The sequence below is a fragment of the Planococcus citri genome, chromosome 5 (genome assembly GCF_950023065.1).
Source record: "Planococcus citri chromosome 5, ihPlaCitr1.1, whole genome shotgun sequence".
Taxonomy (NCBI): domain Eukaryota; kingdom Metazoa; phylum Arthropoda; class Insecta; order Hemiptera; family Pseudococcidae; genus Planococcus; species Planococcus citri.
This window is the reverse complement of record NC_088681.1, coordinates 10,848,407-10,869,830: the sequence shown is the minus strand read 5'-3', so window position 1 is coordinate 10,869,830 and position 21,424 is coordinate 10,848,407. Positions and strand designations below refer to the sequence as shown.

The window sequence follows — 21,424 nt, the reverse complement described above, 5'->3', positions numbered from 1 at the left end:
TTTTCCACGTTTGCTAGCACACTATGCTAGCACAATCATGCTAGTATTTTGCTAGCATGCGAGTGCTAGCATAGTGTGCTAGCAAACGTGGAAAAAAGGGTCCCAGTCATGCTGGCATGCTGTGCTAGCTTTTTTGCTAGCTTTTTTCCATGTTGAAATTGTCAATAGGGAATTACAGAAAAAAAATCATGTTTTGTCAGAATTGCAAAAAAACAGTAATTTTTTGTCAAAATTGCAAAAAAAAAAGTTGTTTTCTGTCAAAATTGCAAAAAAAGGTAATTTTTTTGTGAAAATTGCAAGAAAAAAAGTCATTTTTTGTCAAAACTGCAAAAAAGTGATTTTAGGCAAAATTGCAGCGAAAAGTCATTTTTTTGTCAAAATTGCAAAAAAGAGTCATTAGAGTGATTTTTGTCCAAATTGCAAAAAAAAGTAGATGATTATTGTCATAATTGCAAAAAAAAAGCCATTTTTTGCCAGAATTGCAGAAAAAAGTCATTGTTTTGTCCAAATTGCAAAAAGGTAATTTTTGTCAAAATTGCAGAAAATGTCATTTTTTGTCAAAATTGCGGTAAAAAGTCATTTTTTGTCAAAATTGCAAAAAAGAGTCATTAGGGTAATTTTTGTCCAAATTGTAAAAAAAAAGTAATTTTTGTCATAATTGCAAAAAATGTCATTTTTTTTGTCAGAATCGCAAAAAAAGGTCATTTTTTGTCAAAACTGCAAAAAAGTGATTTTTGGCAAAATTGCAGAAAAAAGTAATTTTTTTGTCCAAATTGCAAAAAGGTAGATAATTTTTGTCAAAATTGCAGAAAATGTCATTTTTTTGTCAAAATTGCAGTAAAAAGTCATTTTTTGTCAAAATTGCAAAAAAGAGTCATTAGAGTCATTTTTGTCAAAATTGCAAAAAAAAGTCATTTTTTGTCAGAATTGCAAAAAATGTCATTTTTTTTTGTCAAAATCGCAAAAAAAGGTCATTTTTTGTCAAAATTGCAAAAAAAAGTGATTTTTGTCAAAATTGCAAAAAAAAGTCATTTTTTGTCAGAATTGCAAAAAATGTCATTTTTTTTGTCAGAATCGCAAAAAAAGGTCATTTTTTGTCAAAACTGCAAAAAAGTGATTTTTGGCAAAATTGCAGAAAAAAGTAATTTTTTTGTCCAAATTGCAAAAAGGTAGATAATTTTTGTCAAAATTGCAGAAAATGTCATTTTTTTGTCAAAATTGCAGTAAAAAGTCATTTTTTGTCAAAATTGCAAAAAAGAGTCATTAGAGTCATTTTTGTCAAAATTGCAAAAAAAAGTCATTTTTTGTCAGAATTGCAAAAAATGTCATTTTTTTTTGTCAAAATCGCAAAAAAAGGTCATTTTTTGTCAAAATTGCAAAAAAAAGTGATTTTTGCCAAAATTGGAGAAAAAAGTCATTTTTTGTCAAAATTGCTAAAAACAAAAAAATGGCATTATTTTGTCAGAGTTGCAATAATGTCTCGATTTTTGCTAAACTCGAAATTCTTGATTTTCCCATTATCAGATTGAACTTTAAACCTTTTTATTTATCTATTAAATTTTTTTCAGAGCTTCAATTTTTTTTTTAATTTTTCATTTCTTTTTAAAAACAAAAAAATAATTTCGAACAAATTTGTATTTTAGGCAATTTTGATAAAATTTCATACAGTCGTAATCATTTAGATTGACTTTTTAAGAAATACACATTTTTAGAAAGCTTTTTATTTTGTGAATAACTTTTGACCAAATTTTATGCAGTTTTGATAATTTTGATCAATTTTTTTTTCAAATTTTTTAATGAATTGAAGGTACTACTTGCTGTACTCTGCCTGTAATAATTTTGTGCCTGTGTTTAGAGTCACCTTGGCCAAATTTTATGCAATCGCGATTACATTTCTCAATTATATGTACTTGTAAATTTACCCATTTTTCTAAATCGTTTCAGTGGTTCTCAATACTGTTTTTAATAATTTCTCAAAAAATGTTGAAACAGATGAACTTTTCTCTTGATCTACATAAATGTATTTATAAAACATTTTCAACGGTTCTTCTTCTTCTTATTCAAATACTCAGGATAACTTATATTTCTGTAACGTTCTTCATCACATAAACAAAGTCCATCGTATACGCATGCAAAAAAGTTACATTTAGCAACATGGCCAGTATTCCCTTTGCAGAAATTCCGGCAATTATCCCAACAAGTATATTCATCCGAAAATTTTTTTTCTTCTCTACGACATTTGTATTTATCACCGCCTACATTGTCAGTTAATAGTTCAATCAATAGGACGAATGCGATAATATGAATGAGTGTCAATTGTGCTAAAACATTTATGATTATTATTCTAATTTAGTATAATTATGATTCTGAATTTTTAAAAAGTACTGATGCTTGGACAGGTAAACTCTACCTGACTTCATGTTTTGTTGGATTTTTCCACTCGTCGTTTGAAAGATTAATAAACACTTTCACGTAAAAACGAGTACACACTACACAGCAACTAATGAATAAATCTACGTTAATGTATAAGTACATTTTGAAAAATTAATCTCTGTACTTTACAACCTGATGTTTTTAATTTTGGCCAGGTTCCAATTCATTTAATATGTGTTATGAGTGCGTTGGCTACATTTTCATTTCAATGTTGCAATTTTGTCCTCAATGAAACAGTGTTTAATGAACCTTTAAACCGTTCTTGGGGGAAAGTTCAATGCAAGTCGAAGTTTTTCACATTGAGTAGTGGAAAAATACGTATGCATGTTTTTGACTTTGTACTCCATAAACGAATGTTTGAGCAATAGAAGAGAGTAGGTATTTTTTAGATCATTGGTTTTGAGAACATGACGTTGGACAATATTTATCTATAAATGAAGCAATAATCGAGATAGAATTCCGGAAAATTACACGTGTTATTCGTTGTGAAATGTAAATATGGTGAGCAGAACCTATCTGTGCCTATCGGTATTCGATTACGCACATTTTTATTGGAACGTTGAGAAATTTAACGAGCAATTTGAATTAGTATCAGTGATGGTATACAGGATATTCCACAATTGTGTCGATACTTCCTCTGATAATTAATTACAGAGAATTTGAAGTATTAAATATGTGTTAAATATTTCTGAGAACGATGTACAGATTTTGTTCTAAGTTTATCAAGAATCAATCGTCGTTGAAATATAGAAAAATTAACGCGGAACATTTTGAACGTGATTGAAATATCTACCAAACAATGGGCACCATTGAGTCCAAAATTGGATCATGATTCTTAGGATTTCTTTTTTTTTAAAAAAGTATCGTACCTACAACTTTTCAAAACAGGATAGAATTTTCTGAAAAATTTAAAAATTTCAACCAAAATGTTCTTAAGCAATTTTAAAGAATTTTAAGCTCAAGATTTGGTCACAATTTTCGAAATTGTTGAAAAAATAATATCAAAAATAAATTGAAATTTCGTGAAAAAATCAAAACTTTTTTTGAATATTTTTGAAAAAAATTGCAGCTTGAATTGTGGTTAATTTTTTCTTAATATCATAATAATCCGTCATCTATGACAAAAGGAATAATTGCGCCCCCCTCCCCTCAAAAAACGCAGTTTTTGCTTTTCAATGTAGGACTTGCTCGACATTTTTTGAACTGGACAAAGCTATATCGAAAGAGCGTGCAAAAATTCATCACCAGTTAAAATTTCGAATGCCAAAGTGCATTTTTCGATTTTTGGTGAATTTTTGAAAATCAAAATTGGGCCAAAAATGGTGAAAAAAATCAAAATTTTACCAAATTGACCTAGAAAATTGAAATTTGGAATTGACTCAATTTTTGACCTGCCAAAATTGATTGGAAATGGTTTCAAACCGTTTTGAACAGTTCTGGAGCCTTCAGCAGATTTCTGAAACTTGAAATTTCCACAATATTTCATCAAACGACGTTGGAAATCCAAAATTCACGCTGCACTTCAACTTAAACACGCTATTCAGTCCACTGCTGGTGGGTTTAAGTCATTTTGGAGCCTCCAGCAGATTTTTGAAACTTGAAATTTCCATAAAATTTTATCAAATGAAGTTGGAAAGCCGAATTTCAATCTGTAAATTAATTTCAATACGCTATGAAGTCGACTGCAGATAAATTTCAAGTCGTTTTGGAGCCTCCAGCGACTTCTTAGATTTTATTAAAGCCTCCAGCAGATTTTTCAACTCTCAAAATTACCATAAAATTTTACCGAACGGGGTTGGAAATCCAAAATTTGCTCTGCACTTTAATTTTAACACGCTATCAAGTCATCTGCAGGTGGGTTCGAGTCATTTTGGTGACTCCAGCGACTTTTTGAAAGTTTCTGGAGCCTCCATGGAATTAGGAAGCAGAAATTCATTCTGTAAACTGATTTCAATAAGCTATATGAAGTCGACTGCAGATGAATTTCAAGTCTTTTTGGAGCTCCCAGCAAATTTTTGGAAATTACTGGAGCCTCCAGACGATTTTTAAAATTCAAAATTTTCACAAAATTTCATCAAATGAAGTTGGGAAGCCGAAATTCACTCTGCAAACTAATTTCAATGCGCTATGAAGTTGACTGCAGGTAGATTTCTAGACGTTTTGAAGCCTCCAGTGATTTTTTGGATCGTACTGGAGCCTCCAGCAGATTTTCAATGCTCGAAATTTCCATAAAATTTCACCGAACAGAGTTGAAAATCCGAGATTCACTCTGCACGTCAATTTATTAACATGCTGTCAAGTCGATTCTAGGTGGACTTCCTGTCGTTTTGGAGCCTCCAGCGACTTTTTGGAAATTACTGGAGCCTCCAGTAGATTTTTGAAACTGGATTTTCCACAAAATTTTATTTCAATTCGCTATGAAGTCGACTGCAAGTGGATTTTCAGTCGTTTTGGAGCCTCCAGTAACTTTTTTAGAAAGTACTGGAGCCTCCAGTAGATTTTTGAAACTGGATATTTCCACGAAATTTCATCAAATATGATTGGAAAGTGAAAATTTATTCTGTAATTAATTTTGATTCGCTATGAAGTCGACTGCAAGTGGATTTTCAGTCGTTTTGGAGCCTCCAGCGACTTTTTGGAATTACTGGAGCCTCCAACAGATTTTTGAAACTTGATTTTTCCACAAAATTTCATTTCAATTCGCTATGAAGTCGATTGCTAGTGGATTTTTAGTCGTTTTGGAGCCTCCAGTGACTTTTTGGAATGTACTGGAGCCTCCAGTAGATTTTTGAAACTGGATATTTCCACAAAATTTCTTCGAATATGGTTGGAAAGTGAAAATTCATTCTGTAATTAATTTTGATTCGCTATGAAGTCGACTGCAGGAGGATTTTCAGTCGTTTTGGAGCCTCCAGCGACTGCTTGGAAATTGTTGGAGCCTCCAGCAGATTTTTGAAACTTAAAATTTCGTCAAAGGCAGTTGGAAAACCGAAATTCATTCCACAAACTAATTTTAATGTGCCATGAAGTCGACTGTTGGTGGATTTCAAGCTGTTTTGGAGCCTCCAGCAATTTTTTGGAAATTACTGGAGCCTCCATGAAGATTTTTGAAACCTAATCAGGATAGATTTTGTGGCATTTTTTGACAAACAGAAGTTTCTAAAAAGCCGCCGGAGGCTCCAAAACGGATTGAAACTGCCTGCAATCCACTTCGGAAGCCTTTAAGAAAAAAATCGTAAAATTGAGTCAATTTTGGATTCAAAATCTTTCGATAATGTTAAAGAAAAGTTTTGATGAAAATATTTGAGTTTTTTTTTCAATCCATTTTAAGAGATTGCGAGACACTTTTTCAAAAATCGCAGAAATCTTGATTCTACATATTTTGAGCTCAAAATTGATGAAAATGTCCAAAAAACATTATCGTATGAATATTTGAAATTTCAGCCAAATTTTAACCAATTTTGGTAGGTCGTGTGACACATTTTCAAATACTCTGAAAATCATAATGCAATAATAATTATTATTATGGCTCAAAATTCTTAAAAAATGCTCAAAAAATATTTTCGTCGAGATATTTGCGATTCTTGCGAAATTTCAACCTATTTTGATATTAGGTCCACAAAACGTTTTAAAAAATTACCAAAATGATGACCAGGTTTGGTGCTTAAAATTCTTCAAAAATGCTCAAAAATATTTATTTTCATCACGATACCTACATACCTATTGGATTTTTTCGCGTTGTTGGTTGAATTTTTCAGCTGACTTTGTATTCGATGAAATTGAAATACATAATGCGTACCTCGTTCCAAAAGCCAAGCTAACACGTATTATTTGTACGAGCCGAAGTTCAGAATTTCTTCGAAAATTAATGACAATTACAATGACGCTAATAGGTATTTATTCAACACGTTGATACATATTTTTGTTATCTAGTCTTGGACTTTTCAATGTTTATTCTCAACGTTAATTTTCTGTGTTATCATGAAGACACGTCATCATTAATATTTTCCATTTCGAAAAAATGCGTAGACCTACCTAGACCTAATACCCCTCCTTTGAAATTTTCCCTATTGAATTACGAGTATAAAAGTGTGGCATTGAACCGATCAAGTTATTACTGTTTTGGTTTCGGTTGACGACTTTTGAACAAGTTTGCTTTATTGTTCTCATCGAAACTCTACGTTTGCGGTAAGTGTTATTTTATAATTCGTTTGCTTTTTTTTCCTTTTCGTATCATTTTCTATTTTTTTTTATTTTGATTTGATGAATTTGTGTTTTTTATTCGATTTTTTGGAATGAGAAATAGGTACATATTTTTTTTGTAAATTTTCTTATTATTTTTTTCTGTTGAAAATTAATTTTTGAATAATGATATTTATCAATCAGATCTGATTCAAACCCTCCACGGAACAATTTGATCTGAGTTTGGATTGGATTAGATCTTTCTGGACCTGAACAGATTAAAATTAAATCGTTTTCTGCTTGAATCTCCAAGTGAAGTTTTCAGTATAAATACTTTCGAAATTTTGCAATTGTTTTCTTAAAATATTTTTTCCAAAATGATATTTCGTTACTACAATAGTAAGAGACTGCAAAAAAAAAAAAAAAAAATTGAAAAAGTTAACCAAGATCTATTTACTTACATGTCTTAATAATTTTTTGTGTTTTTTTCCTTAGATTTTAATCAGTTATTCTTTGTTGAAGTACCAATCTACCTCACACAAATAAAAAGTAAGCATGGCATTTAATTTTCTATTGCTATAAAATTTAAAATGAATCGATTTTTTCACCTTCAGATTTTTTGTAAAACGTGTGCAGTGTCTACCTATACCTACTTGAACTTATAAAAAATGTATTTATGCTATTTTTCTTTCCATTAGAATGGCTGACAATGTTGGAATTGACGAAATAAAAGACGCCGTCAAGCAATCCGTCAAAGCGATGAAAGTTGGCGAGAGCCAAAGCGTTCCAGGATACGACGGCTACACTGTTACCAGAATCGATGAAAATAATGTAGAAGTCACGAAAAAAGCTCTTCAAGGGGCCGATGGTGACGATTCGGAAGTTTCGAAGAAAGGATTTAGTCTCAACCTGGGAATATTCTCTATTAGCTGGTGATCGTCGATGTGCGTTTTTGATTGATTTTTATACTCATACTCGTATTAATAGTAGTCTGTAGCGTATAGTTTTGGTAAACTTATTCGACGAGTATTTATTCTACTACATATAAATTACATTACCTGTTAATCTGTGAGATGTTCAGTGTAATGTTTGTTTGTCAAAACGTATTCTGATCTACTGCAATAAAATCTTATCAGAATATTAGATTTTTTTCATTATTTGAATTAATGGTTGGAAAATTGTATTGAAGAAGTATACATTGAAGAGAGGTGCGATTTTTTTTCTCCATTTGCCTGTCACAAGTTCGAATCGTAGGATCTCCTAATGAAAGAGATATCCCCATTGATAAAGAAATTTTTAAACTGTACAAAGCCAAATTGAAAGAAAATGGAGAAAACATTCAGGTTTGAAAATGCATTTTTCGATTTCTGGTTAATTGAAAATCATTGGGCCAGAAATTGAAAAAAATCAAAATTTCATCAATAATTTATTTAGAAGGCTAAAATTTGGTAGTTATCGTGCACAAATCGATTGGAAAGGGTTTTGTCCTATTTTTCAAAATTCCCAAGAAAAATGTGTTTGTTGTCAGAAGTGAAAATTATCTAAATGACTGTTTCTTTTTTTTATGGAAATTTCCAAGAAATCTTGTTTTTTTTTCTCGTCAAAGTCGCAGTAAACTCTTTATTTTAATAAGTTTTTCGTCTTATTTTTTACAAACTTGCAAACAAAAATCAAATCCAGTTAGCAAAAATGTTTATGATGATTTACAGCTGTGAAAATTTTGTGACGGGATTCACAAAACCGTGGGTTGGAGGGGGTGGGGGGCTCAGCCATGGTTTTAGACTGTGGTATAGGTTTTAAAAGTAGGAATTACAGACGGATTTGGCATGTAGGAATCAGATTACAACACGTTATCCTCTCTACAATGCATGATACGAGTAAGTAAGTCTAGTCCTTGGTGGACTTTTCAAGATGTTATTAATGATGAATTGATGAGTCAACGACAATTTTTCAATTCTGAAGATCACTGAAGGTGAAAATACATACAAAAGATTTGAAAAGTAAAGAAAAAAGTACGTGTATGAATTTGAGGTTGTGTTATTCTATTCTACTTGGAAACCAAAGGGAAAAAATTTATGGGATAAATTTATGTTGAAATATGAATATTTTATAAGATTCAGCACGTCAAGTTGATATTTTATCAACTGTTATTAATTATTTAAAAGCTATTACTTGGTAAAAATGGAATTTTTTGATTTCTAAATTCCATAATTCGGGTTCAAATGAATTCTACAGCTGAAAAATCATAATCAATACTTTGGAATAGTTGTTTTAAAAAACCCCAAAAAATTGGTATCACTTAGTAAGTTGTAGTGGGGATGCCACTCTCAGTAAAGTTGTGTAGAATCAACCCCGTCGAGCTTTGTTGCGTTTCCTGCGGCGCCGTCGTGGGAAGTATTGTGTAATAAAATAAGATGCACAATTTGAAATAAAAGATGTAAGGTAAGTAAGTGCAGCTAATTACGCCACGCTAAGGTTTGAGGTCATTTAGTGGGGTTAAAATGCATCTTTGGCAAAAATGTGAATGAACCACCTCAAAGTACATCTTATTGGCTACCTTTCACAAAAAAATTTCTTTTCTTACCCCTCCCCCAATACCACCCATCCCCTCCTGAAAATTATTCACAGAAGTGGCGTAATTATCAACACGTGCAGGTAATTACGCCACCACCCCAAAAAACTATTTAAAATCTATGAAAACATAGGTAAAAATCATTTGGCATTTTGGGTATCTTATTGGCTACCTTTCCATAAACAAAATTTTTCCTTTACCCCTCCCCCTATCCCACCCCTCCATTTCTGAAAATTATTCACCAAAGTGGTGTATTCATCAACATATGCAGATAATTATGCCACTCTCCCCCCACCCCCCCCCAAATATTTAAAATTATTGATAAAAACATAGCTAAAAATTATTTCTAAGCATTTTGGTCAAATATGTGAAAGTCCTGAAAGAGTTTTGTTAAAGTGGCGTAATTTATAACATTGGTACTTTAGTACATTTTTCAACATTATGATACTTACTTTGAGAAATAACAAAAAACTGTTTATCGCATTGAAATTGGCATTAAATTTACTACAGGAAACATATCTTCAAAAATTTTTTTCACCCTTATTACAAGTTACAGCAAGTTTCCAAACTGTAATCAATTTAACATGAGGTTTTTTTGGCATCAAAATGAAAAAGCGAGCCACAGATCAGAAAATTATCCAGTCCGGTGATATTTTTGGTTTTCCTACATACCTTGGCTTTAACAGTACAATCACCTAAAAATCGTCACATGGTGCCATCTACCCATTTACCATGAGAACCGCGGTAGTGGCGTAATTGCCAATGTGGCGTAATTAGCTGCACTTACCTTATTCAAACATATTTACAAATACAAAAATGTGTACATTAATCAAACAAAAAGAAAATCTTCATAATGTGAAAGGAAAAACGTAAAATGGTGATAGGTAATGATAAACGAATAGAGAATCGGGTATTCAAATAAGGTGCACCGGGGGAAGTCAGAACGTTTTTTCACAATTTCAACTTTGATCAGCTGTTACTCTCCTACTAATGAACCAATATGGCTGAAATTTGGTATGTAGGTTCCCATAAGGGTTCTTAACCTATGGTAAAAATTTCAACGCGATTGTCGCAGTAGCTTTCGCACAATCGAATAAAATGTAACTTGTTCTGACTTACCCCACTTGAAAATCTACAGAATTAAATGGAATTATTAGGATTCGACCCTGATGGATGCGCAATATGTCGAATAACATGTTTTCGAGGTCGTAGAATCCAAATCTGGAGTTATTTTTTCTGTAGGAGTGGGGGGTGAGGCCTGGGGAGGGGGCAATTCCAAATTTTTCGTACATTATTGTGTAATATGTCGATTGATATGTTTTCAAGGTCGTAGAATCCGAATCTGCAGTTATTTTTTTTGTAGGAGTAGGGAGTGAGGTGTGTGGAGAGGGAAAATTTCGAATTTTCCCTACATTATTGTGTAATATGTCGAATAATATATTTTCTAGGTCGTAGAATTCGAATCTGGAGTTATTTTTTTTTTGTAGGAGAGGGAAGTGAGGCGTGGGGAGAGGTAATATATCAAATTTTTCCTACACTATCGTGTAATATGTTGAATAATGTGTTCTCGAGGTCGTAGAATTCGAATCTGGAGATATTTTTTTGTAGGGGTGGGAGGTGAGTCAAGGGGAGAGAGAGTAAATTACAAATTTTGCCTATATTAATGTGTAATATGTCGATTGATGTGTTTTTGAGGTTGTATAATTCGAATCTGGGATTATTTTTTCGCAGGGGTATGAGGCGAGTCAAAAAGAGAGGAGAAATTTCAAATTTTGCCTATAATATTGTGTAACATGTTGGTTGATATGTGTTCAAGGTCGCAGAATTCGAATCTTGAGCTAGTTTTTAGGGTCGAGTGCTATTCAAGTATCACCGTTTGGGGAGAGGGCCCCACCCATGCGAACCTACGACTCACCTTCCACCTTCACCATAAAAAATGACTCCGGATTCGAATTCTACGACCTCGAAAATATATTATTCGACATATAACACGATAATGTAGGAGAAATTTGAAATTTTCCCTTTCCCCACGCCTCACCCTCCACTCCTACAAAAAAAAATTACTCCAAATTCGGATTCTACGATTTCGAAAACATATTATTCGACATATTACACAATAATGTACGAAAAATTCGAAATTTTCCCTCTCCCCACGCCTCACCCCCCACTCCTACAGAAAAAATAACTGCAGATTCGGATTCTACGACCTCGAAAACATCGCACCTCGGGAGTAATAAGGTGACATCTCAAAAAAGTGAAATTTTACAGGAGAGTGATTTTCTTTTTTTTCAAAACTTGATTCATTATTTTTATCAACTTATAATTAATTGTGAGGAATGAATAGCACCTCATTTTAAAGATCTGGTATCCTACCTTCATTTAGCATAAGAACACTTTGAAAAATAAAATCTTAAAGAGGAAATATTTCAATGTTTGGAAAACATTTTGAGTTAGCACCTTTCATTAAAGTTGATGTGGAGGCGAAAGGAAGCGTCCAAAAAAAATTTCATGTTAACAAAGTTGTAGAGAATTAAATTTCCAATCGACATAATGTTGTTAGTTTTTTTCTAGAGTGCTTAGTTTTTGAGTTTTTCTCAAAAAACTAAAATTTCATGATATGTGCAAATTGATTTTTCTGAAAAATGATCAAATTAAAAAATTTTTCCCATTCAGTACAAACCAATAAAAAATGCACTCCTTGTGACTATTTCTAACTGACAAACATTCAAAACAATCAAAACTGTTTGTTAACACTTTGTATGTACGAAATTTGCTCAAAAAAGGTGGAGTTTTTTGAGATGTCACCTTATAACTCTAAACAACTTGCAATGTTGTTGAGATTTTGAGTTAGGCCATTTGGGTTTTTTACATGATCCAGATACTGTACCCAACTCAAAGTGTAATTTTTGGTTGAGGGGGGTCATACAAGCCCCAAAAATGCAAAAACATCAAAATCAATTTTTTTTGAGATGTCACCTTATTACTCCCAAGGTGCGACATATCAATCGACATATTACACAATAATGTACGAAAAATTTAGAATTGCCCCCTCCCCACGCCTCAGCCCCCACTCCTACAAAAAAAAATAATTCCAGATTTGGATTCTACGACCTCGAAAACATATTATTCTACGTATTACACATCGATGAAGTCGAGTCCTAATTATCAATGTTCACTTTTCTGACTTACCCCATAGCACTAATTTAGGGGGTAAGTCAGAAAAAGCGATATAAATAATGAATAATTGAAAATTAACAAAAATTGAATACTTGGGGTTTTACATTATTGTTTTAGGAATACTTTCACTTATAGTATCACTTTTACTGATCATTTCTTCTGAGGTAAAAAGCAGTTTGAAAAACACTGATTACAATTTGAAATCAAATTCAAAACAGCAACTAAAAATGAACCAATGAAAAGCCTGTAAAATGAAACTGGGTCGCGAAATTTTTTATGCTGTGATGAAGTAGGGGTAGTACCCTCAAGTTACCCCTGGGTAGCGCTTCAGCAGATATAAGCCTCTAAGAGCTAGAGCAGTTTTTCTGACTTACCCCGAATTCGGACTTCCCCCGGTGCACCTTAGAAAAAATCTAAAAGTCACCGGAGGTTGTTTGTTGACTTTACGCATACATTGTATCTCAATAATACGACAAATTACAAGTAATTACGAAGTAAATAAACAATTACAATGTTGATGCAATTTTTACATTATTTTTAACATTGTGCTTGCGCGCGCTTGTAGCACTCAACATTCAACACTTGTGCACAACCTCTAAATATTATTACTTTTCAACATTTTTATGGGGTCATTTTTTCATCAAAAGGAACAAAATTAGGGGGTAAGACCTTAAGATTTCAAAAAAAATGTTACATGAACCACCCTACTGGAGACTGATCATTTTAGGTTTCTGGTCATTGGTGCTTTTATCATATTTCTTCAAGTGTCAGATGTTTTCTCAAATGATGTAGCGAGGTTTGTTGATATCTTCAAGCTCATAAACATTCGCAAACTTTTCTTTGACTATCTTATATGGGCCTCTCCATTGATTGGCCAATTTAGCAGAGACTACTTTCTCCTTACTCGAGATCACATAATTCTTAAACCTTAAACACCCAAGCAAATCCTGAGATGTTATGATAAAATTCTTTCAATTTCCTGAATAAGATCATCACAAGTATCACTTTTACTCACAGTTCACCCCCCAGCCCCTTGAAGCCATCTCGATAATGATAGACTTATTTATTTGATTATTGTCAAAAATCGAGGAAGCAAAAAACCCGATTGGGTCAATCTTTGAACTGAATGATATAGTTTCATGAGATGTAATGAATGAGTGAAAGCATAATTCCAAAGAACACCTCACCCCTTTTTGAGGGGCAAACATTGATAAAAGTTGGTATAAAATACAGGGACCCATGTCCCATTTTTGGATGAACATATTGATGGTTGAGCTTTCACAAAATGAAATCATGAAAGGTGTGTGCAGGGTGGACCAGAGCGAGTTTTTGAAAATTTGATACGCTTGTCTCAATAAAAAACCGAAAAAACAGAGTATGAATACGCAGAGTACATAATACGGAAATATTCTCAAGTAGGCTTGAAATGACAGAAACAGGAATTGAAAGGAACACAAATGCTCTTAACAGCACATAAGTTCAGAAAATCTACAATCCACCCATCAAATCTGTTCATCACACCGTGGATATTCTTTCTCGATATTTGTCACCAAATAGTTACATCCCACAAAGGTTAGCAGTACGATTGTTTTTCTGCAGAAATATCGAAATAAGTTTATCTACCACTTTGAAAAGCTTTACACAGTCAAATTGCAGCACTCCCTGGCATTTCATAATGTTCAAGCATTCATGAAGAGGTCACTATCCCTCCTCGATCATAGAAATAATGTAAGTAGTTCTACATCATGAAAATTGCATGAGCAGAAGTTGTTGTTTACAATCATGAGATTGTGTCTAGCTTATGACTACTGGATTCAGGGGATTTGAGATTCAGTAAAAAGCAAATTTAATGTCTGAAAATAATTTTATGTGAGATGCATCCCTCCCCTTCTTGGAGATAGAAAAGTCGATAGGTACCTACTCCAATTAAAATTATGATTTTCAAGATTTTTTTTTTTAAAAAAGCACTTTCTACAAAAACGGTTTTTGTACTTTTCACAAAAATGTTTATTACCTAGAAGAATTCGGAATCAGAACAACAATTTTGAAGGGGAAAAAATTAAATTTGGTTTGGTTAGTGTGGTAATTTTCCTTGACAAAAAAAAACCTCCCCCTCCCACAGGTAGGTACATTTCAAGCCCCACTATTCAAAGAATGTTCTTATATGATTTGCTTTTCCCTTCAAAACTCGATTTTGTCCTCTCCTTTCCTAGATTTCTTAAAGTAATTGCTTTTAAAAATCTGTCAATTTTTAGAACCCTTTCCAACATTTTCAACTTCTATGATTATTAATCATGAATAAATGAAATCAGATTGTTGAACGTAATAATTGAACACTGTAAACGTTCTACATATATTCACATGCGTGCAATCATCAGACAAGTTCAATTGTATTATGTACATGCAATTTCACACGTGCAATTTTCACCAACCCAGACAAGGTCAACAACCTTTAATTGTACAGGTTTGTGAAATATGCTGATGTACTTACTCAGTTTTTCGATCTTAATAATCTTTTCAATGATTTTCGGAGATGAATTGATCGAGATTTCCAGGGAGTTTTCTTTTCTCGACAACATTGATCAAACTATCAGGAAACCAATTTTTTTTCAAATTACTTCGTATGGTATGCAGCCAGTAACTAAGCTCTCAGTGAAGATGAGCTTTTTCTCAATGCCTGGAAGAATTCGGCACCAAGACTTCTGCTTATCACTTGTATACTTTCAAATACTGGAACTGATCATTGACATGATCCTTTCAGCAAGATTGAAATTCGGAGTATATCTCGAGGTATAACAAATACGTCAAGACAAAACCGCTTCCAACCGATTTGTGCAGGATACCAAATTTCAACTTTCCACATAAATTTGGTGAAATTTTGATTTTTTTTTCAATTTCTGGTCCAATAATTTTCAATTTACCTACCAGAAATTGAAAAATTCGCTCAAAAATCTGAAATGTGTTCTCCATTTTCTTCCAATTTGACTTTATACTTATGCATAGTTCAAAAATTTCTCTACCAATGAGGATACCTCTTTCATTAGGTGATCCTTCGAGTTGAGTTTGACAGCCAAAAGGAGGACAAAAATCGCACCTGGCACCTCTCCTCAAATTTACTTCTTCAATACGATTTTGATTTTCCAATCAGCAATATTCAAATAATGAAAAAAAATCTATCATCTGATAAGATTTTATTGCAGTAGAACAGAATAAGTTTTGACAAACAAACATTACATTGAACATAATGTAATTTATAGAATAAGTAGGTAATCGTCGAATAAGTTTGGCAAAATTATACGCTTCAGATTACTTAATTTATGGGTATAAAAATCAATCCCAACTTATAGAGAATAATCCAAAGCTGACGTGAACTCCTTTCTTCGAAATTTCCGAATCATCATCCCCTTGACAAGCTTTTTTCGTGACTTCCACATTATTTTCATCGATTCTGGTAACGGTATAGCCATCGTATCCTGGAACGCTTTGGCTCTCGCCAACTTTCATCGCTTTGACGGATTGCTTGACGGCGTCTTTTATTTCGTCAATTTCAACGTTGTCCATGTCAGGCATTCTAATGAACAGAAAAATAGCAAAAATACATTTTTTATAAGCAAATTTAAGTATTGACACTGCAGACGTTTTACAAAAAATCTGAAAGTGAATATAAATCGATATTCATTTTAAATTTTACTGCACACAAAATACTTATTAATAACGAGCACTAATTTAAAATTATAATACGTTAGAAAATCTCATTACACTTACTTCAGGTGTAGTTGGTAAATATCTCAATGAAGGATGATTGATCAAAGTCTATAAAAAATAAATTAATGAAATACAAAAAAAAATAAGTATCGGTGATTTGATAAAGTAGGTAGCCTATCAAAATGAAAAAAAAATCAAAAATATGTATTAAGATTAGGTACCATAACAGGCTGTCTACAGGTAGTGAAAGCAGTGAAAAAGTAGTGATTTTTAGCAATTCTGCTCAAAAGGTAGTGAAAAATGAAAAAAGTGCAGGAAAATCCAGTCGATTGATAATTTTAAAAAGTAAGTTGCGAAAGTTCATTTGAACAGTTTGATAAAATTTTATGTAAACCCGGAATTTCCAAAAAAAAAAAAGAAAAAAAATTCTGGAAGCTTCAAAACGGCTTGAAATAATTTCTAGTCGACTTTCTGTTTTGCAGATCAAAATTTCTGAACGTTTCGCTTTTTTACAAAAATGATTTGAAAAAATGCTGTTTTTGCCAAAATTGCCTTCATGCCTCACTTTTTTTGGAGAAATCGTCGAAAAGATATTACTTTTTTTTGCCAATTTGTCATTGTACATATTTTTGAATTGTTCTATTTTTAATTTGTTTTTTTTTTCGAGTTCGTTCATTTTGTATTTTTAATTCGTACATTATGAAAAATGTCAACAACTTGAATAAGTGTAGCGATTGTTTGATAATCATTGAATTGATTTCAAATTGATGAAAAAAATGTAAATAATGAAGAAAAAATTAATCTGAAGAGGGGGGGAGGGGTAAAAATATTTTGATGAGTGGTGACTTTTTTTTTTTTTTTTGAAAAGTAGTGAAAATTTAGTGATTTTTGGTTTACAAATTCCTGTGGACACCCTGTATAAAATCTTCAAGCTTTTTATATTGAAAAAAAAAATGAAAAATTGAAATTCTGGAAAAATTAGTAAAAAATAGTTTCTGAAAGCGAAAAAAAATCATGAAATAGACACCTTCCTACTCTTATAAAATAGGTAATAAATTTATTAAAAAATATGGAAACACTTACCCAAAACGACCAGTTGAACTTGAAGAATAACGATTGCAAAACAACAAACTACACAATTAAATTTCTCGATTCGATGCTGGAGTTTTTATACGAATTCGAAGTAGGTGTAGGAATTTCATGGTGGGGAAGGAGGCTCGAAATACCACGATAAAGATGAAAAATATGTTTCTGATAACGCAGGAATCAGGAAATGTGTGAACGGAGTTTGCAGAAAATAGATAACGTATAGAATGAGATGTAACATGCGAATAGCTACTTTGAACGAGCATCATCATTGATTTCCCAGAAAAAATTTTTATTCATCGGTTCGTTTCGTTTGACTAAAATGTGACGTGGAAAAATAAGGCAGAAAAAAAATTCCATAAATGGTTACTACAGTTGAGATTCTTCAGCCTATAAGCTGGATGTTCTATTTTTATTTTTATAGGAAATTATTTTCCCTGGTTTTTTTTTCAGTTTTACAGATGTATTTTTCAAACGACCGTGATAGGATTGTACTTATTTTTAGAAATTCTGATTTTTTTATAAGTTCTGTCAGTCCAAAACTTGGTTATGATTTTATGTAGTTTTGAAAAAGTGTCACGCGATGGAGGTCAGTGACCTTGAGAGGTCAACCAGGCAAACATGCCCCCAATTTCGATTATCATTGGGTGATCGGTATTGGATTTTTACTTGATGAAGATTTTCAACAGTCTAAGATTCGAATAGCGAAAAAATAAAAATATATAATCATACTGATTAGCGCTTTATTGGTAGGTAATCCTAAATAGGTAGGTACCAACCTAGAATTGAATACGTTTTACAAACTAACGTTGGACCAAAATGCACCTCTATGGGAAAAGTTTTTATACGAATTGATGTTTGATTTGGGGAATAAAATAAACATCGAATCAATACATAGATATAAATAAGAGAAAATTAATTACGTTGATTGAATGGTTCGAGAATAAGATAGGTTTGGCAAATTAATACCTATTAAACTAAGTACTCGTACCTATAAAAAATCTAATCAGAGATATCACGTTTTGTGTCATTGAGCGTGGCGATTGGTTATTGATCACCATCCGAAGGAGAAACCAATTCTCCATCCTTTTTTGGAAATTTCCACTTCTCCATCTTCACGTTTAGTGACAGAATATTCGGGATGGCCTGGCACCTCTTGCTGCTCGCCGACTTTCAATCCCTTGCAAGATTGTTGAACGGATTCTTTGACTGCTTCAATTTCAGCGTCGGATGGTTTATCTTTGACACAATCAGCCATTCTAGAGAACAGAACAACGTCAGGAATTACAAACCCTTTATGTCAGACTAGCACTTTTGGAGGTTAATTGTTTATTTTATGTGATTTGGCTCCTGCAAACGACCTCAGTAACTTCTCCAGCCAATATTCATTCTAATTGAAAATCGCTCAAAATCATTGCAGAAATAATTTAAAGCTACTCGTACTTTTTTCGACTATTTTTTACTTAAAAAGGCCGGAAATTATTGGACTGCCTATCCAATTATGAATATAGTACATAAAATACCAATGACTAAGGACTAATTTAAAATTATAATACGATAGATAAATCTCATTACACTTACTTCAGGTGTATAAGGTAAAAGATAATTGATCAAAGTCTAGAAGGGAAAAAAATGAAAATAAATGAAATACCAAAGAATTAATACTTATCAGTAATTTGAAAAAATAGACTACCGAAATGAAAAAATTAATTTTTCAAATGATTTGGTGAGGTAAATGCAAATAATTTAAGGTGCATAGACTAAAACCCTTCCTAAATGTACATAGGGAAATTGGTAAAAAATAAAAACTTTGCCGACATTAAAAAGTTCAAATATTTACTAATCATTGGAGAAAATTGTGGCTGCGAAAAATATTTTTGCTATTTTTATTGATTTTTTGAAAAAAAAAGTTCAAAATTGACCATTTTAAAAAATTGTGATAAAATGAATTTTAAAAAACGAAAAAAATATTTTTCTCTGTATTTACACGTGTCAAGCACAATACATGGTTTTTCATGATTTTTTTTTTTTTTGAAAATTATTGAAAATTTACCGAAAAGTTAGGGGTATTAAGCATAATGGAATACTTGTAAAAATGAAAATAAAAATGAATAAGACTAACAAGAAACACGATGTTCGTTCACTATTTTTACACATGCCAGTCTTTTGGTCCTTTTTTTAGGCATTTTTGGTCCAAAATATGTCAAAAACCTAAGGAAAAAACGAGGTATCCCATGTTACCAGCATGTGAAAATTTCAATACCAAAAATGTTCTATTTTTTTCAAGTTGAAAAAAAAAACGACTCACTGAAAAAGTGAAATATGAAGTAGGTAGCAAAATCATAGTTCTTTCCAAAATTACAAAAAAAATTGACCCTTCCCCCGACCATATTATCTTATTTTACCCTACTATAAAATCTTTAAGCTTTTTACAGTGGAAAAAATTGAAAAACACAAATTAAAAAATCAGCAAAATAATTTCTAAATGTGAAAAAAAAATAAAGTAAGCACCTAGAACTATTTCCATAAAATGATAAATTTATAAAAAAAAAATATGGGAACACTTACCAGAAACGACAAGTTAAACTTGAGTAGGTTATACTTGAAAAACAGCAAACTACACAATTAAGTTTTTCGATTCGATGCTGGAGTTTTTATACCAACTCAAAGTACCTATGTAAAGGAATTTTATGGTGGAAAAGAAGGGTTGAAATACCACAATGAAGATGAAATACCTACATAATATGTCTCTGATAAGGCAGGAATCAGGAAATAGGTAAACGAGTTTGCAGAAATAATAAAGGTAATACGAGATGAAACACGCGAATACCTTCGTACGAGCATTATCGATTTCGTAGAAGAAATTTTGATCATTGTTTGATCAAAACATGACGAACTAAAAAACAGGAAAAATTCCATAAATTGTTGCCTCTGACTTTTCTCGGTTTTCCAGATGAATTTTTCTTATTTTTCAAATATCAGCTGCAATACCTAGAGGTTTTCCTTATTTTTTTTAATCAAATTTTGATTTTTTATATTTTTCTTGTTCCATAAAATATTTTTTTACGAAAGTAATTTTGAGCAGTTTTGAAAAATGTTGGGTCTAAAATTGGGTCATGATTTTCGTAATTTTTGAAAATGAGTTTGTGATCTGATAAGTAGGCATCACAATGGGTTAAAATTTTGCGAAAAATTCAAAAAATTCTATCATCAGTGCTAAAAATTGGTTAGATTTTTAGAAATTATAACATTGCTCAGAATATTAACTCGATTTTGGGGTCAAAATTCTGCAAAAACTTCAAAAAACATTTTCGTCAAAATATTTGAATTTCTCACGAATTTTTAACCTAGTTTGAAAGATTGTAAGATAACTTTTTCATGAATGTAGAAAATTGTGAGTTCATTTTGAGCTTAAAATTTTAACCGATTTTGATAGGTCACATGATACATTTTCAAAAGTCCCATTTTGGACTTGAAATTCGTCGAAAAACATTTTTACTAAAGTATATTTCAAAGTCACCTTGTGACGTATGAAAATAGGTAACAATTTCACGAGAAATTCAGTGTTTTTTAGAGCATTTTTGAACCATTTTAGGTCCAAAAAAATTGGGTCATAATTTCGAAGAATTCGAATATTTTTACAGAAATGTTTTTTGATCATTTTAGAAGAATTTTATTCCCTAAATCGGGTTGGGGTATCTTGTTGTTTTGAGAAAGTTGTCATTTAACTTATCAAAATGGGTTAAAATTTCGGCAAAAAGTCAAAATTCTCGGTCTCAACATTTTTTGAGCACTATTAGTCCGGCATATGACAATAGGAGTAATTGCACCCCCCCCGCCGATCCTCCGGGACAACTTTTTTCTTAAAGGGAATATCCTAAGGAACATTTTAAAGCAAACTTTCCAAAAAAAAGTTGGCCTTACTTACAAAATGGCGGCCATTTTGATTGACAGGTCAGCCGAAATTGCAGATTTTGCGTTTTAACATAGGACTTGCACGAACTTTTTCAAACTTTATAAAGGCATATCGAAAGATCATGCAAAAATTTACCACCTGTCAAAATTTCAAGTGCTAAAGTGCGTTTTTCGATTTTTGGTGAATTTTTGAAAATCGAATTTAGGCCAAAAATGAGGGAAAAAATCAAAATTTTACCAAATTGACCAAGAAAGCTGAAATTTGGTATATACCCTATTTTCGACATGCCAAATCGATTAGAAACGGTTTCAACCCGTTTTGAGCAATTCTGGAGCCTCCAGCAGGTTTTTGAA

At 32.1% G+C, this 21,424-nt stretch overlaps 1 protein-coding gene and 3 long non-coding RNA genes across 4 annotated transcripts in view; 2 read left to right on the top strand and 2 right to left on the bottom strand.

The window, feature by feature from the left end:
- The window catches only part of heca (headcase), a 244,899-nt gene that overhangs the window by 208,315 nt on the left and 15,160 nt on the right, over positions 1 to 21,424 (top strand). The gene's annotated exons all lie outside the window — the stretch shown is intronic.
- Positions 1,996 to 2,585, bottom strand: LOC135848442 (uncharacterized). Its single transcript, XR_010559348.1, has 2 exons — positions 2,411 to 2,585; positions 1,996 to 2,321 (listed from the first exon to the last, which is right to left on the bottom strand). It is a non-coding gene; the product is annotated as an uncharacterized LOC135848442 (long non-coding RNA).
- Positions 6,466 to 7,758, top strand: LOC135848276 (uncharacterized). Its single transcript, XR_010559342.1, has 3 exons — positions 6,466 to 6,621; positions 7,111 to 7,164; positions 7,314 to 7,758. It is a non-coding gene; the product is annotated as an uncharacterized LOC135848276 (long non-coding RNA).
- Positions 15,539 to 19,863, bottom strand: LOC135847805 (uncharacterized). The gene is made up of 5 exons (XR_010559236.1): positions 19,724 to 19,863; positions 18,737 to 18,772; positions 17,153 to 18,414; positions 16,130 to 16,177; positions 15,539 to 15,935 (listed from the first exon to the last, which is right to left on the bottom strand). It is a non-coding gene; the product is annotated as an uncharacterized LOC135847805 (long non-coding RNA).